Source organism: Pleurodeles waltl, chromosome 12 (genome assembly GCF_031143425.1).
Source record: "Pleurodeles waltl isolate 20211129_DDA chromosome 12, aPleWal1.hap1.20221129, whole genome shotgun sequence".
Classification (NCBI taxonomy): Eukaryota; Metazoa; Chordata; class Amphibia; order Caudata; family Salamandridae; genus Pleurodeles; species Pleurodeles waltl.
The window spans coordinates 29,459,376-29,475,465 of NC_090451.1; positions in this window are offsets into that span (position 1 = coordinate 29,459,376).

The following is a 16,090-nucleotide window of genomic DNA, read 5'->3' on the forward strand; positions in this document are numbered from 1 at the left end:
AAATGTGGCCTCACATTGATACTACTAATGCAAATTATGACAAGTTGATCAGATAAAAGGCGCTACTGTTCCAGAAACAAGTTGCGTTGACATCAAATAGAGAGACGTATGCTCTCCAGATAGCTAGATCATCAGCTGAGATACAATCCTATTAAATACCAACTTCCCTAAGCATTTTAGAGAGATGGTATGCAGAATATTCAACACTTCGAGCACTACGGGGATTGTGCATTTCTTTAAGGCTGTAGGGTCTGGATTTGTGTCCATCTTCCAGACTCAGACATCCATTCACTCTTTTCCAGTGTGTTTGACGGCTTCCCTGTGACTTTGGCATTGATCGGCGGAATACTGCTGCTGTTGTTCCTGATACGCAGTAGTTGTGCTTTTCCAGCTAAACTGAGTGATTGAGTTACTACCACTAGCCCAGCTGTGCTGTGAATGCATGGTACAGTTCTTTGGTGCTCCATTGCTGGAAGAATTGGAGCATGATTGGTCATTGTCATTCCGACCAGTCCTATGGTGTGGTCAACTAGCCTTTCATTGCATCTGGTGCCTCTCCGAACATCTACATTCGGTGTGCCTTGCTGTTCCACCAGTGCCTCCTGTAGACAAAGAACTGCTGATGTTTCCGATGAGGGTTCATACACGGTTGTGCCCCATTAGACTGAGGCTGATTTGCGAGGCAACTTACGAGCCACCCTTGGTGGACTGTTTGTCTCCTTTGGGCACTTTGGATGGTGCTGTTTTTGCAGGAGGTCCTGAGCCTACTGCGTACTACTGCTCCATGGATCCATCTGTCAATCATGTAATCGATCTGACAATGTGGCTTCTTTCCTGAATGCCCTTCCTTTTGATGGCTTTGAAGACATTCTTCAAGATCACGACTACTGCCAACTTTGCCTTTAACTTTAACACCTGCTGTGCTTGTCATGGTCGACATTGTGTCTCTTTGTATGTTTTAGATATTTTAACACTTTTTAAATGAGACTTCAGTTATATTTTAATATGATTTCAGCTTGTTTTAGTCCAGAGCAATTTTAGCTTTGGTTCATTCACTTTCTCTGGCATCATCATTATGGCGTCATACTTGTTCCGGCAATGGGGAGGGTGTAATGGATCCTATTTAGCTTTAATGGGAATCAGGAGTTTAGCTTAGACTTTTGGCTTGCAGGCCTGTGCCCCGTCACCTACTGACTTTTAACCTACTTAGCTTGCTCTGTTTTAGCACATTTATTTAATTATTTCTTTCAAGATGGCTACCATGTTTAGGTTAGGAAGATGTTTTATTTTCACGTTATCAGTGCCACTCTGTAAAGGCGTCACTAGCAGCGTCAAAGATAAATGAGATGCATAGGTATTTACATCATGTACTTTCCCACTTTCGTGTGACAGTAACATAATGTACCTTTTCAGGGAATTGTTTATATAACTGTCTTTTCAAGCATGCCTGCTTATCTATTGTTTGGGAACATACCTGCGTCAGGGGTCCTACAAGATCTGTATGAATACATCTCACACAGACAAGCTAATCAGAGGGATTTTTACCAGATGTCATCAACGCTAACTATACTATACGTCACCTTGTTGCAGACCCAGCCTTCGTGTCCCCACGGAGTCTGATCTAGAGACTTCATTCCTAGGTAACGAGGGTTGGGGGGGCTCTTCTCATGGACATAGTACTGGCAGATTAGGTTTAACACACCTAGCTCTCTTTAGGTTAGAGGTTAGGTTCCTCATACTAGGGTATTAGGGTTTATCTCATATCTATTCCACATCTTATGTTGTTGGAAGATGATGGGGTTTTTGTATTCATGATTCACGTTTTTAATATTCTGTTTTTTGCATTGTTCATTATCCTAATGATTGCAGCCCATGCAATTTATAGTAGATTGCAGTCTTGTTAATAAACCTTATTGAAAACTTTACTGCATCTCTTTCAATGCCTGTGTATGACTGAGACATGTTGCTCATGTATGACAAGGGTAATCTCCGTTTAACCACGACCTCCCTGAGATGTCTCACGCTTGAGTCCATGCGTAAAGGCTGCCACAAATATCCTTTTACTGTTTGGGTTTTTGGTGAGTTACTGCTTGTGAGCTTGGAGGGTTGGGCCGACAGTTGGGACGTGTTGTAGGATTGGTCTAGTCGCCTATACAAACAGAAGTGCTGTCATCCCAAAACCAGCAGCCTTGCCTAGAGCAAAAGTCCAACTACAACAGATCTATTCCTTCGTCGAGAACTGGAATGGTAATAGTGACGTGATCTGGAATGAGATCCTCAATGCGTAGGTCTAGATGGTGATTTGTGAGGTCGTCGTTCCTTAATTGGTGTTCTCTGCCTGTGTGGACTTCTAGATCTGCGTGGTGTCCTAGGGACAGGCAATGGTGTACGCAAAGGCATAGGTGTATGTCTGGATGGTGAATAGGTTTGTTTAAAGTCCAAATCTGGAGTCAGATGTCGTCGAGGGAGATGTGGAGATGGTATTGCAGACTTATCTGCCCCAGCGCTGTCTCTTCTGTATGGAAATGATCTCTGAGGAAAGAGATCTACTTCTCGAAGTCGAGAATCTTGGATGCGACGTCGATCTGGGTCTGTTCTGTTGACATCATAGCTGACCTGACATCAATAGTGCTCAACGTCGACTGTCTCTCGACGTCGATATTGGACCATTCTTAAGCGATGTCAATGTCTAACGATGGTGGATAGGCCGTGACATTGAATTTTGTGCCGTTGAATCTCATGTTGCATTTGATTTGTTGACGGTGAACCTGCCGACGACGATCTAGCTTGCCTCCATGTCGATTGACCATTCCTCGATGGTGACTTCTCTGACATCGACGGCGGTTGGACTGCAGTGCTTAATTTGTAAATAAAAAGGTGCCGGTGCCCAAAGCCCACCTCATTAACACGCTTCTGCTTCAATTAAATGTGTGAACATGGAATACTGAGGAGGCATAATCATGAAGCCTTCATTCGAGTTTTCTCATATGTGTCTTTCGCTCGCAGCAAATGCTTGAGGCCGAAGAATAAGCCCCAGCCTTCAAAAATAAGGGCCGGTGCACAGTACCGGAAACAACATGCACAAATTAAGCACTGTCGGACTGGCACTCTTGACGTTGAGCACGGTGCCAACAGGAAACAGATAGATATTTCCTTCGTGCTACCTGTTGACTGTTGCAAGGAATGTAATTTTTCTCTTGACCTTCCTCGATGTCTCAGAGAGAAGAGCTCAGAGGAGGGCTCTGTAAAGGAGGAATTTGTCCCCCCAAGGCCACTTGAAGGTCTTACCTTTACTCTCTCTTGGAGCATATGAAGTCTGTTCTTTTCTCTGTCTCTGAGAGTCCTTTTTGAAAGGTTTTCACAGTGGTCACATGACTCTGGATTATGAGAAACTGGTAAACATGCAATGCAGACAGAGTGTGGGTCACAAATTGCTATCTTCCTCCCACAAGAGGGGCATTTATTAAAAGGAGATGGCATATTTTTAATTAAAATTATATTGCAGTCAGAAAAAATGTTTATAAGTATAAAGTCGAATTAAGTCAAATCTTTTGGATTGTTGGAGATATTTTCAATAAAAAAACTCAGGAGCTAGTTTTGTGGGATCCGTTCTGAAGGAGCCGGAAAAAAGAACTGACCTAACTATCACTTTTCTCTGACCTCTGAGGCATGGTGGGATACTGGAGGTCCTTGAGGCCTTAAAGGTACAGTGTCATTTATTTGGTTTACCATGTTAATCTGGATGCAGCCTATTGGCTAAAAATGTCTTTGTTTTTCATTACAATTTACTCTTCAATAAAACATAGCATTGCTCTCAATGTCTCCTTTTTTCTTATTTGCAGAAATACTGGAGTTCTTTGGAACTTAGGAAAACAAAGAAAATTAGACATGTTTGTGCCCTTTTAATATAGGCTGCATGTATGTCTTTCATCATGTGTGTTTTTTAAAAAAAATATAGAAACAATTTTATGTACTACATACACATTGCGGATAAATATATATATATATACACACGTATGTGTGTTGTGTGCTCCGGGGTCCCCACATGCAGACGGGAATATTCAATGCTTATAACTTTGATGAATATCCCCTGGAAGAGAACATTTTTTCCCCTTTCGACCACTGCAGGATCCGTGGATCTGGGCTGGATCTGCGAATCCAAGTTATCTGTTTGGCTGAACAAACTGTGAAAATATCGTTGCAGTAGCTGTTACGAGACGTGAGTGAAAGGTACATTTTAAGTGATCACAAGTGCAGTAAAAGTAAGTTGTGGCTTTACTGAGTAATGAAAGCAAAGCATGACTCTGGGGACAAAGCAGGACATTTCAAAGGGGCAAACGCTGCCCTGAAAACTGTTCAAAATAGGTTGTTTTTTCTGTGGATCCGCACAAAGAACTCCTAGATACCACTACTGTACTTTGGTGTTTCCTGGAAATAAGGACTATTAATGCAAATCCAGCGACCTGTAAAATCTTTGTGGAAAGAGCCATTCAAAGACAGAACAAAGATCCCGCAACCCCAGGTGGGCGTTGGGGGGATACAAAGGAAGATCCTTCTCCAAATATAAAAAATACAAAAATCAATAGAGAGCTCTGCTGCCTCACTAATCTGAGAAAAAAACAGGAGGTGCACAGTGCTAAATGTACATTCAGGGCAGGAGGACTGAACGCCCTGCGCTCGTAGCCTATAATGTCTGCCAGAGGCCACCCGCTGTGGATTTAAGTGGTAAAATATGAGGGCACAAAACAAATAACTAACCACTGGAAAAATGTTTTTAAAGTTATTTTTAACTTAAAACAAAAACAACATGCATTATTTTAAAAACCTTGCAATTCACTGAAGGCCACCGTTTCCGTTCAGCGCAGTTTTACAAATCACAGCTATTCACACAGTAAAAGGAAAGCCTTGTTATGATGGATCTCACCACAAAGGGTACAAAGCACAGCTACTCACACGGTACACGGACATGCCTTGATTGGTCTCACCGTAGACACGTAGGCCCATATTTATGCTTTTTTAGCGCCGCATTTGCGTCATTTTGTGACGTAAAAGCAGCGCAAAACAATTGTATTTTGTAAGTTTGCGCCGATTTTGCGTCAAAAAAACGACGCAAATGCTGCGCAAAAAAAGTATAAATATGGGCCGTAGGATCTCACAGCTACGTCACTGTAAATTGACACACCCACTTTGATGGCCCTCTTTGGACAGTGCGCTAATGACAGCTTCTCAGTCCACCGTCATAGCTTACTTTGGAGGTCCTTTAAAGAATCATGGTGGAACTCCCCCCCCCCACATCTCCCATGGTTGCTTCAGACAATCTTTTTTTACCCTACATCATCAAAGCATCTCCGCCTCTCCTCTGGTCTGACCTTGGCACATTTCAGTGATGAAAGACTCAGACGCTTGTTACAGGCAATGGCGTTTTCTAAAATCTCCACCAGTTTGACTGACGCCCCGCGACTAAAACCTTGCTAATTGGATTTTGCACAAAAACGAATTCTTCCAAGTGAACCTCAGGTTAAAAAGATGTTTAAAGGCTGTTCAGGGGCCTCTGTGAATTAAGGTTTGAGGATGGAAGGTGTGGGGGTGTTCCTGATGCGGGGTGCCTACGATAAGACGCAGAGGTTCCGTCCAATGGGAGATGTGCTTTCCTGCAGGGGTGGCGTTAATGCGTTATATCAGCCACCGCCGCGCAAGCCGCCTGGCTTTGGCGGCCCATCCTCTCCTGCGGAAACGAGGTGGGGGTGGCATAGAGGGCTCGGGGGTCTTGCCATCCGATAATTGCCAGCTTAGTCTGTAGGAGCCCGCCCCATGCTAGGCGAAGTCCTAATTAAAAGTGACTCTCTGCGGGAGCCGGGTCTTCTATCAGCAGCTAACAAGAGACGACAAGACAACTGCTGAGAAACGGGGGGTCTCCGGCTGACGGGGTCTGCCTGTGATCTCCCCATCTGCATGTGACATTCCGCTGCCGCCCCTCAGAAAGAGCCCCCTCCACTAGAGCTCACGTGTTTCCAAGCCCACCGTTCCCAAAGCCGCTCTCACGCACGACACAACCTGGACACAGATGCAGTTGCTGCCAAGATACACAGCACACGCACATGCACAACACACTAAAGAGAATCCATCACGCGTCCAACACAACCTGGTCACAGAGTCAACAACCAAGCTGCTCCAATCAGCATTTGCCACCCAGGCACGCCACACAGACATGCAGAACACACTTAACTCATCACCCAACACAACCTCGCATTAGAGGCAACAGTCATCGCCTTGCTTCAGTAAGGCCTGGAGAGACACTTAAGAAAGAACATAATATGCAGTGGTGTAATTCTTCAGATTATACTTAAATGTTTACACCAGACCTCGAATCTCCTTAAAAAAAAACCCTTTCTGACAAAGTAAGAAGTGAAGAGTAGAAAGGCAGTGTATCCCCATAGGCTGCTATTATGTGAGTGGAAAAGTGACTCTGCCGTTAAGGCTGCAGAGACCACCAGCATCCCACCATGCTAAGCAGGTGGCAGTTGCCTCAGTTCTTTTTGATGCTAAGCAGCAGTGATAGGTAAGTGCAATACTATCCTCTGTTCCGTCCACCGGGGAGGAGGGAGGGTTGCTTATGACTTCAAAGGAGATTCCCCTACGAGAGAACTGGAGTTACAGGTAAGAAACTATTCCTTCTCTCGTACAGGATCTCCGTTGACAGTCATTAGCATTTAACTAGAATGAAAAGCCCATCCCCAATAAACATGGTGGAAAGAACAGAGGAGAGAAGATCGGACTAGGCGAATAAATTCCTGAGGGAAGCTCGTCCTACTTGAGCATCTGCCCTAGCATCGGAGTCCAAACAGTAGTTTCTGGTGAAGGTGTGAACAGACCTCCATGTAGCTGCCTTACACATTTCAGCAATAGGGACATTCCTCATCAAAGCTGTTGTAGATGCTTTGCCTCTTGTAGAATGTGCCTTAGGTTTCGCCAACAAAGGCTTGTTGGTGTTTTGGTAAAAGAAAAGTATGCAGGATACTATCCAGCGTGAGATTGACTGGTTGGAAGTGGCCAAACCTGTGCGGACCGGATCATAGTTTACAAAAAGCTGGTCTGATCTGCGCAGGTTGCGCGTCTTGTCTAGGTAAAACTTCAAGACCCTCCTTACATCCAGGGAGTGAAGGGTTTGCTCTGCTGGAGTAGAAAGATGCTGAAAAAAGTGGGTAAAGAAATTGTTTGATTGATGTGAGATTCCGAAATAACTTTGGGAAGAAATTTCAGATGGGTTCTGAGAACTATCTTATTAGAATGGAAAACGCTACAGGGTTTATTAGCACACAATGCCTGGATTTTGCTAAATCTATGAGCTGATGTAATAGCTACTATGAAAGCTGCTTTCCTAGATGCTGTAGTCATGCCTTATTAATAGGTTCAAAAATTTCTTGCATTGGTCGAGAAAGGACTATGTTAGTTCCCAGGATGTTTGTGAAGGACATTTACGGTCGGCAGTAAGAGACGCCAAATGCACTTTTATGGATGAGAACTGTAAGCCAGATTTTGCCAGACAGAGGAGTTAGGGGAGGATGGCTTTCTCTTGGCAAAATGTGGGGTCTCTGTTCTAGAAAGAACACCAAATGCAGCACCTCTTCCACTTGAAGGTGTGAGCAGTACGGGTTGACAGCCGTTTAGCTTCTTTAAGAAAATTCATGCAGTCTTGTGGCAGATGTGGCAGATACTGCACTAGCTCAGGAGCCATGTTGCCAAATTCAAAGAGGAGAGATTGCGATGGACCATCTGGCCTCCAAACTTCGTTAGTAGGTTCGGACGGCATTGCAGCTTGCGATGTGGACGCTGGGACTGGTGAAAGAGGTCCGTGAACCACTGCTGACGTGGCCACTCTGAGGCTATCAGGATGAGTCTGGCTCTAGAGTGGGACAGCTTGAGGAAAACTGCAGGCATCAGAGGGATTGGAGGAAAGGCGTAGAGAAAGTTGCCCGACAAGTCAATCTATAGGACATTACCCAGAGTCCCTGGTTGGAAGTACCTAGAGGTGAAGCCTTGGCATTTTTTGTTTTCTGGGGTTGAGAACAAGTCGATGTGCGGCAAGGCCCATAGCCTTAAGATGCCTTTGATGACATCGTCATGAAGGAACCACTCATAGTTTTCTTGCAAGACCCTAGTTAGGGCATTTGCCTGCATATTTTGCACACCTGGGAGGTGTGTTGCCGCAATACGCAGGTTTCTGGCTATGAGCCATTTCCGAATTGGTGGGCTTTGTGGGACAAGGGTCTGGACCTCACTGCTCCCTGCTTGTTGAGGTAGTACATGGTGGTTAAGTTGTCTGTCTGAACAAGCAGGGATTGGGTCCTGAAGGACGGGTAAAATGCTTTGAGTGCCAGCTGGACTGCCCTGAGCTCGAGGAGGTTGATAAAGTACGTCATTTTCCTCAAGGACCATTTGCCTCGTATTTGGAGATGATCCATGTGAGCTCCCCAGCCCAGTAGCGATGCGTCCGTTACTATTATGTGGGAAGGTGGCTACTGGTGGAAAGGTACTCTGTGAAGAAGGTTGGTTTCAGAGGACCACCAGGTCAGACACTGTTTCACATGTGAGGGGAGAGATATCTTGTCCTCCCAGCTTCCAGTTGCTTGATCCCACTGATTCTCGAGACATTCCTGAAAGGGACTGTTGGAAGCTGGCCTGGTGTGTGGTGGACACCTATGGTGTTGGCACCTTATACCAGGTCAAGGCAACCCTTATTAATAAGTGATACAGTGTGTACAATGCCAGAGGTCTCTAGTGGTAGTTGTGGTGAGCAGCCCAGACTTATCTAGGAGGAGATTAAAGCACCAGAGTAGTCACTCAGTAACTTATCACACAAGAAAGGAACCACACAGTGTTGCAAAAATAAAGATACTTTGTTATAGTAACACTGAACTTGAATACTATAGGCAATGCCCCCTCTCTGGAGGTAAGTACACACAAAATATACACAGGTAAGTACTAGGAATTAGCATACAAACATTAGAAATAACAAGAAATAGCAAGGGCCCTACAGGGAGGCCCTATAGGGAGGCCCAAGTCATATACTAAAATGGTGGAATGCGAGAATGAGTCCCCCACCAGAGGATATGGAGTAGTTAAACAAGGGCTGGGAGAGTATGGAACCCCAAGAGTTGAGTATGTAGAAGACCCCTAGCAACCAGGAGAGCAGAGGTAAGTTATGTGGTCGTCCCATAGGCTAACATGGGGACTTAGAATTGGAGTAATGCAAGAACAGGACCAGACCGGTGGAATCCAACAGTGGATTCCGGATGAAGAGGACCTGTGAAAGAAGGGGACAGAGTCCAGTCCATGCAGGAGTGTCCAGGCGGGGCAGGAGGCAATGCCCACCCTTCTGTGGGTGAAGATCTAGGACGACGGTGATGGGTGAAGGCAAGCTGTGCAGTCCAGGAGCTGCAGAGGAGTCCCTGAAGTCATCCAGGAGCTGTCCCTCGATGGTCGCTAGAATGCAGATGGGTCAGTGTTCAGGAGGAATACCAACAAGCACAAGCAAATGCAAGTTGGAGTTGAACAAGATTCGCAGTGCTGGAGACAACCAGCAAGGTCCTGGGGACATGACCCTTGGAGGGGAGTCTCGGCTTATCCGCAGAAGCAGTCGGCACCCCCACGATCAACCCACTGGCAGCAGGCACAGTAAGTCGCAGTGAGGCCCAGGCAGCACATCTGAAGAGGAATCCCACGTCGCTGGAGCAGCAGAGAGGAGACTATCCTCACAGAGGTAGAGTGCAGGGGGCCAGGACTACTTGTAGCCTGAAGATCCCTCAGAGCAGGCATCAACAAGCCTTGGTTGCTGCAACAGTCGCAGTGCACTGGAATTCCGTCCTGGAGGAAGAGGCAAGGGCTCACTGTTTCCCAAGTTGGACAGAAGGCAAAGAGGACCAGCGGACCTCTCAGAACCACTACCTGTGTTGGAGAATCTTCGCAGATCCACAGGACAACAGATCTCAGCAGCCGGACGACGTTGCCTTGGATGCCTGCAGATGCAGGGGAGTGACTACTTCACTCCAAGGGAGATTCCTTCTTGCTTCTTTGGTGCAGCTGAAGTCTTGCTGACCCCACAGGATGCACAGCCATTGAAATGTTGCAAAGTGCTGACAAGAGCCGCAGAAATCATAGCATTTGTAATGCGCACTATTCACCTGTGAGGGTCTCACAGCGCTGAGGGGGTGGGGGGTGCTGCTTATGCTTGAACAGCCAGGTCTTGAGGTGTCTACTGAAGGTTAGCAGTTCCTGTGTCTGTCGCAGGTGGATAGGAAGGGTGTTCCACATCTTGGCGGAGAGGTGGGAGAACGATATGCCACAGGCGGTTGTTCTATGGATGTGTGGAGCGGTGGCGAGGGCAAGGTCAGCGCAGCAAAGCTGGAGGGTCGGGATGTAGAAGGTGAGTCGTTTGTTGAGGTATTCTGGTCCGACGTTGTGCAGTGCTTTGTGAGTCTGGGTGAGGAGCTTGAACGTGATTCTCTTGTTGACGGGGAGCCAGTGCAGGTCTCTCAGGTGAGCTGTGATGTGGCTGTGGCGGGGATGTCCAGGATGAGGCATGCAGAGGTGTTCTGTGTGCGTTGCAGTCTTTTCTGGAGCTTGGCTGTGGTTCCTGCGTAGAGGGCATTGCCCTAGTCCAGTCTGCTGCTTACGAGGGCTTGGGTGACCATCCTTCTGGTTCCGGTGGGGATCCATCAGTAGATCTTCCGAAGTATGTGGAGGGTATTGAAGTAGGAGGAAGAGACGGCGTTCAGTTGCTGGGTCATTGATAGCGATGAGTCCAGGATGAACCCCAGGTTGCGTGCGTGGTCGGTGGGTGTTGGTGCGGTTCCCAGTGGCAGGCCACCAGGAGTCGTCCCAGGTGGAGGGGGTGGAGCTGAGGATGAGGACCTCAGTCTTGTCAGAGTTCAGTTTCAGGCAGCTGTTCTTCATCCATTCGGCCATGGCCTTCATTCCTTCGTGGAGGTTAGTTTTGGCAGTGGCGTGGTCCTTGGTGAGGGAGAGGATCAGCTGAGTATCATCGGTGTATGAGACAATGTTGAGGTCGTGTGATCGGACGATGTTTGCGAGTGGTGTCATGTAAACATTAAAGAGGGTCGGGCTGAGGGATGACCCTTGGGGTACGCCGCAGATGATCTTGGTGGCTTCAGGGCAGAATGGAGGGAGGCGGACTCTCTGGGTTCTGCCAGTGAGGAAGGAGGTGATCCAGTCCAGGGCTGTCGTGGATCCCTGCATTGCTGAGGCGTGTGCGTAGGGTGTGATGGCAGACGTGTCGAAGGTGGCCGAGGGGTCCAGGAGGACGAGGGCCGCGGTTTTGCGATTGTCAAGTAGGGTCCTGATGTCGTTGGTGGCGACGATGAGGGCGGTTTCGGTGCTGTGGTTGCTGCGGAATCCGGATTGGGACGAGTCCAGAGTGTTGTTCTCCTCGAGGAAGTGGGTGTTGTCTGTTGACAATCTTCTCAATTACTTTTGTTGGGAAGGGGAGCAGAGAGATGGGCCAGAAGTTCTTGAGGTCTTTTGAGTCCACCTTGGGTTTCTTGAGGAGGGCATTGATCTCGGCGTGTTTCCACCTCTCAGGGAAGGTGGCAGTCTCAAAGGAGCTGTTGATGATCTTCCGGAGTTGAGGTGCGATGACGGAGCTCGCTTTGTTGAAGATGTGGTGAGGGTAGGGGTTGGATGGTGAGCCGGAGTGGATGGTGTTCATGATTTTGATGGTGTTGTCATCGTTAATCTGGATGCAGCCTATTGGCTAAAAATGTCTTTGTTTTTCATTACAATTTACTCTTCAATAAAACATAGCATTGCTCTCAATGTCTCCTTTTTTCTGATTTGCAGAAATACTGGAGTTCTTTGGAACTTAGGAAAACAAAGAAAATTAGACAAGTTTGTGCCCTTTTAATATAGGCTGCATGTATGTCTTTCATCATGCGTGTTTTTTAAAAAAAATATAGAAACAATTTTATGTACTACATACACATTGCGGATAAATATATATATATATACACACGTATGTGTGTTGTGTGCTCCGGGGTCCCCACATGCAGACGGGAATATTCAATGCTTATAACTTTGATGAATATCCCCTGGAAGAGAACATTTTTTCCCCTTTCGACCACTGCAGGATCCGTGGATCTGGGCTGGATCTGCGAATCCAAGTTATCTGTTTGGCTGAACAAACTGTGAAAATATCGTTGCAGTAGCTGTTACGAGACGTGAGTGAAAGGTACATTTTAAGTGATCACAAGTGCAGTAAAAGTAAGTTGTGGCTTTACTGAGTAATGAAAGCAAAGCATGACTCTGGGGACAAAGCAGGACATTTCAAAGGGGCAAACGCTGCCCTGAAAACTGTTCAAAATAGGTTGTTTTTTCTGTGGATCCGCACAAAGAACTCCTAGATACCACTACTGTACTTTGGTGTTTCCTGGAAATAAGGACTATTAATGCAAATCCAGCGACCTGTAAAATCTTTGTGGAAAGAGCCATTCAAAGACAGAACAAAGATCCCGCAACCCCAGGTGGGCGTTGGGGTGATACAAAGGAAGATCCTTCTCCAAATATAAAAAATACAAAAATCAATAGAGAGCTCTGCTGCCTCACTAATCTGAGAAAAAAACAGGAGGTGCACAGTGCTAAATGTACATTCAGGGCAGGAGGACTGAACGCCCTGCGCTCGTAGCCTATAATGTCTGCCAGAGGCCACCCGCTGTGGATTTAAGTGGTAAAATATGAGGGCACAAAACAAATAACTAACCACTGGAAAAATATACACAGGTAAGTACTAGGAATTAGCATACAAACATTAGAAATAACAAGAAATAGCAAGGGCCCTACAGGGAGGCCCTATAGGGAGGCCCAAGCCATATACTAAAATGGTGGAATGCGAGAATGAGTCCCCCACCAGAGGATATGGAGTAGTTAAACAAGGGCTGGGAGAGTATGGAACCCCAAGAGTTGAGTATGTAGAAGACCCCTAGCAACCAGGAGAGCAGAGGTAAGTTATGTGGTCGTCCCATAGGCTAACATGGGGACTTAGAATTGGAGTAATGCAAGAACAGGACCAGATCGGTGGAATCCAACAGTGGATTCCGGATGAAGAGGACCTGTGAAAGAAGGGGACAGAGTCCAGTCCATGCAGGAGTGTCCAGGCGGGGCAGGAGGCAATGCCCACCCTTCTGTGGGTGAAGATCTAGGACGACGGTGATGGGTGAAGGCAAGCTGTGCAGTCCAGGAGCTGCAGAGGAGTCCCTGAAGTCATCCAGGAGCTGTCCCTCGATGGTCGCTAGAATGCAGATGGGTCAGTGTTCAGGAGGAATACCAACAAGCACAAGCAAATGCAAGTTGGAGTTGAACAAGATTCGCAGTGCTGGAGACAACCAGCAAGGTCCTGGGGACATGACCCTTGGAGGGGAGTCTCGGCTTATCCGCAGAAGCAGTCGGCGCCCCCACGATCAACCCACTGGCAGCAGGCACAGTAAGTCGCAGTGAGGCCCAGGCAGCACATCTGAAGAGGAATCCCACGTCGCTGGAGCAGCAGAGAGGAGACTATCCTCACAGAGGTAGAGTGCAGGGGGCCAGGACTACTTGTAGCCTGAAGATCCCTCAGAGCAGGCATCAACAAGCCTTGGTTGCTGCAACAGTCGCAGTGCACTGGAATTCCGTCCTGGAGGAAGAGGCAAGGGCTCACTGTTTCCCAAGTTGGACAGAAGGCAAAGAGGACCAGCGGACCTCTCAGAACCACTACCTGTGTTGGAGAATCTTCGCAGATCCACAGGACAACAGATCTCAGCAGCCGGACGACGTTGCCTTGGATGCCTGCAGATGCAGGGGAGTGACTACTTCACTCCAAGGGAGATTCCTTCTTGCTTCTTTGGTGCAGCTGAAGTCTTGCTGACCCCACAGGATGCACAGCCATTGAAATGTTGCAAAGTGCTGACAAGAGCCGCAGAAATCATAGCATTTGTAATGCGCACTATTCACCTGTGAGGGTCTCACAGCGCTGAGGGGGTGGGGGGTGCTGCTTATGCTTGAACAGCCAGGTCTTGAGGTGTCTACTGAAGGTTAGCAGTTCCTGTGTCTGTCGCAGGTGGATAGGAAGGGTGTTCCACATCTTGGCGGAGAGGTGGGAGAACGATATGCCACAGGCGGTTGTTCTATGGATGTGTGGAGCGGTGGCGAGGGCAAGGTCAGCGCTCAAAGCTGGAGGGTCGGGATGTAGAAGGTGAGTCGTTTGTTGAGGTATTCTGGTCCGACGTTGTGCAGTGCTTTGTGAGTCTGGGTGAGGAGCTTGAACGTGATTCTCTTGTTGACGGGGAGCCAGTGCAGGTCTCTCAGGTGAGCTGTGATGTGGCTGTGGCGGGGATGTCCAGGATGAGGCATGCAGAGGTGTTCTGTGTGCGTTGCAGTCTTTTCTGGAGCTTGGCTGTGGTTCCTGCGTAGAGGGCATTGCCCTAGTCCAGTCTGCTGCTTACGAGGGCTTGGGTGACCATCCTTCTGGTTCCGGTGGGGATCCATCAGTAGATCTTCCGAAGTATGTGGAGGGTATTGAAGTAGGAGGAAGAGACGGCGTTCAGTTGCTGGGTCATTGATAGCGATGAGTCCAGGATGAACCCCAGGTTGCGTGCGTGGTCGGTGGGTGTTGGTGCGGTTCCCAGTGGCAGGCCACCAGGAGTCGTCCCAGGTGGAGGGGGTGGAGCTGAGGATGAGGACCTCAGTCTTGTCAGAGTTCAGTTTCAGGCAGCTGTTCTTCATCCATTCGGCCATGGCCTTCATTCCTTCGTGGAGGTTAGTTTTGGCAGTGGCGTGGTCCTTGGTGAGGGAGAGGATCAGCTGAGTATCATCGGTGTATGAGACAATGTTGAGGTCGTGTGATCGGACGATGTTTGCGAGTGGTGTCATGTAAACATTAAAGAGGGTCGGGCTGAGGGATGACCCTTGGGGTACGCCGCAGATGATCTTGGTGGCTTCAGGGCAGAATGGAGGGAGGCGGACTCTCTGGGTTCTGCCAGTGAGGAAGGAGGTGATCCAGTCCAGGGCTGTCGTGGATCCCTGCATTGCTGAGGCGTGTGCGTAGGGTGTGATGGCAGACGTGTCGAAGGTGGCCGAGGGGTCCAGGAGGACGAGGGCCGCGGTTTTGCGATTGTCAAGTAGGGTCCTGATGTCGTTGGTGGCGACGATGAGGGCGGTTTCGGTGCTGTGGTTGCTGCGGAATCCGGATTGGGACGAGTCCAGAGTGTTGTTCTCCTCGAGGAAGTGGGTGTTGTCTGTTGACAATCTTCTCAATTACTTTTGTTGGGAAGGGGAGCAGAGAGATGGGCCAGAAGTTCTTGAGGTCTTTTGAGTCCACCTTGGGTTTCTTGAGGAGGGCATTGATCTCGGCGTGTTTCCACCTCTCAGGGAAGGTGGCAGTCTCAAAGGAGCTGTTGATGATCTTCCGGAGTTGAGGTGCGATGACGGAGCTCGCTTTGTTGAAGATGTGGTGAGGGTAGGGGTTGGATGGTGAGCCGGAGTGGATGGTGTTCATGATTTTGATGGTGTCGTCATCGTTGACGTGGGTCCAGGAGAGCAGGAGGTTGGTGTGGCTGGGGGCGGTGAGTCTGTGGTGTCAGTAGTTGACTGGGGTCTGGGTATTGAAGCTGTCATGGATGTTTGGGATCTTGCGGTAGAAGAAGGTGGCTAGGGAGTCACAGAGGTCTTGCGATGGCAGGATGTCGTTGGCATTGGAACCAGGGTTGGAGAGTTCCTTCACGATGTTGAAGAGCTTCTTATAGCTGTGTGCGTTGTTGTCGATGCATTCTTTGAAGGAGGTTCTTTTGGCAGTTTAGATGAGTTGGTGGTGTCTGCGGATGGCGTTCTTGAGGGCTGTGTGGTTGTCCAGTGTCTGTTCTTGGCGCCACTTCTTCTCGAGTCTTCGGCATGTTTGCTTGGATTCTTGGAGGTCGGCGGTGAACCAGATGGCCTTTCTGTTGGTGCGTCTATTTGAAGGTTACTTGATCGGAGTGAGAGTTTTGGCACAGTCATCGATCCATTGCTTGAGGTTGCGGGCGTCTGTGTCGGTGTCAGTGGTGTCGAT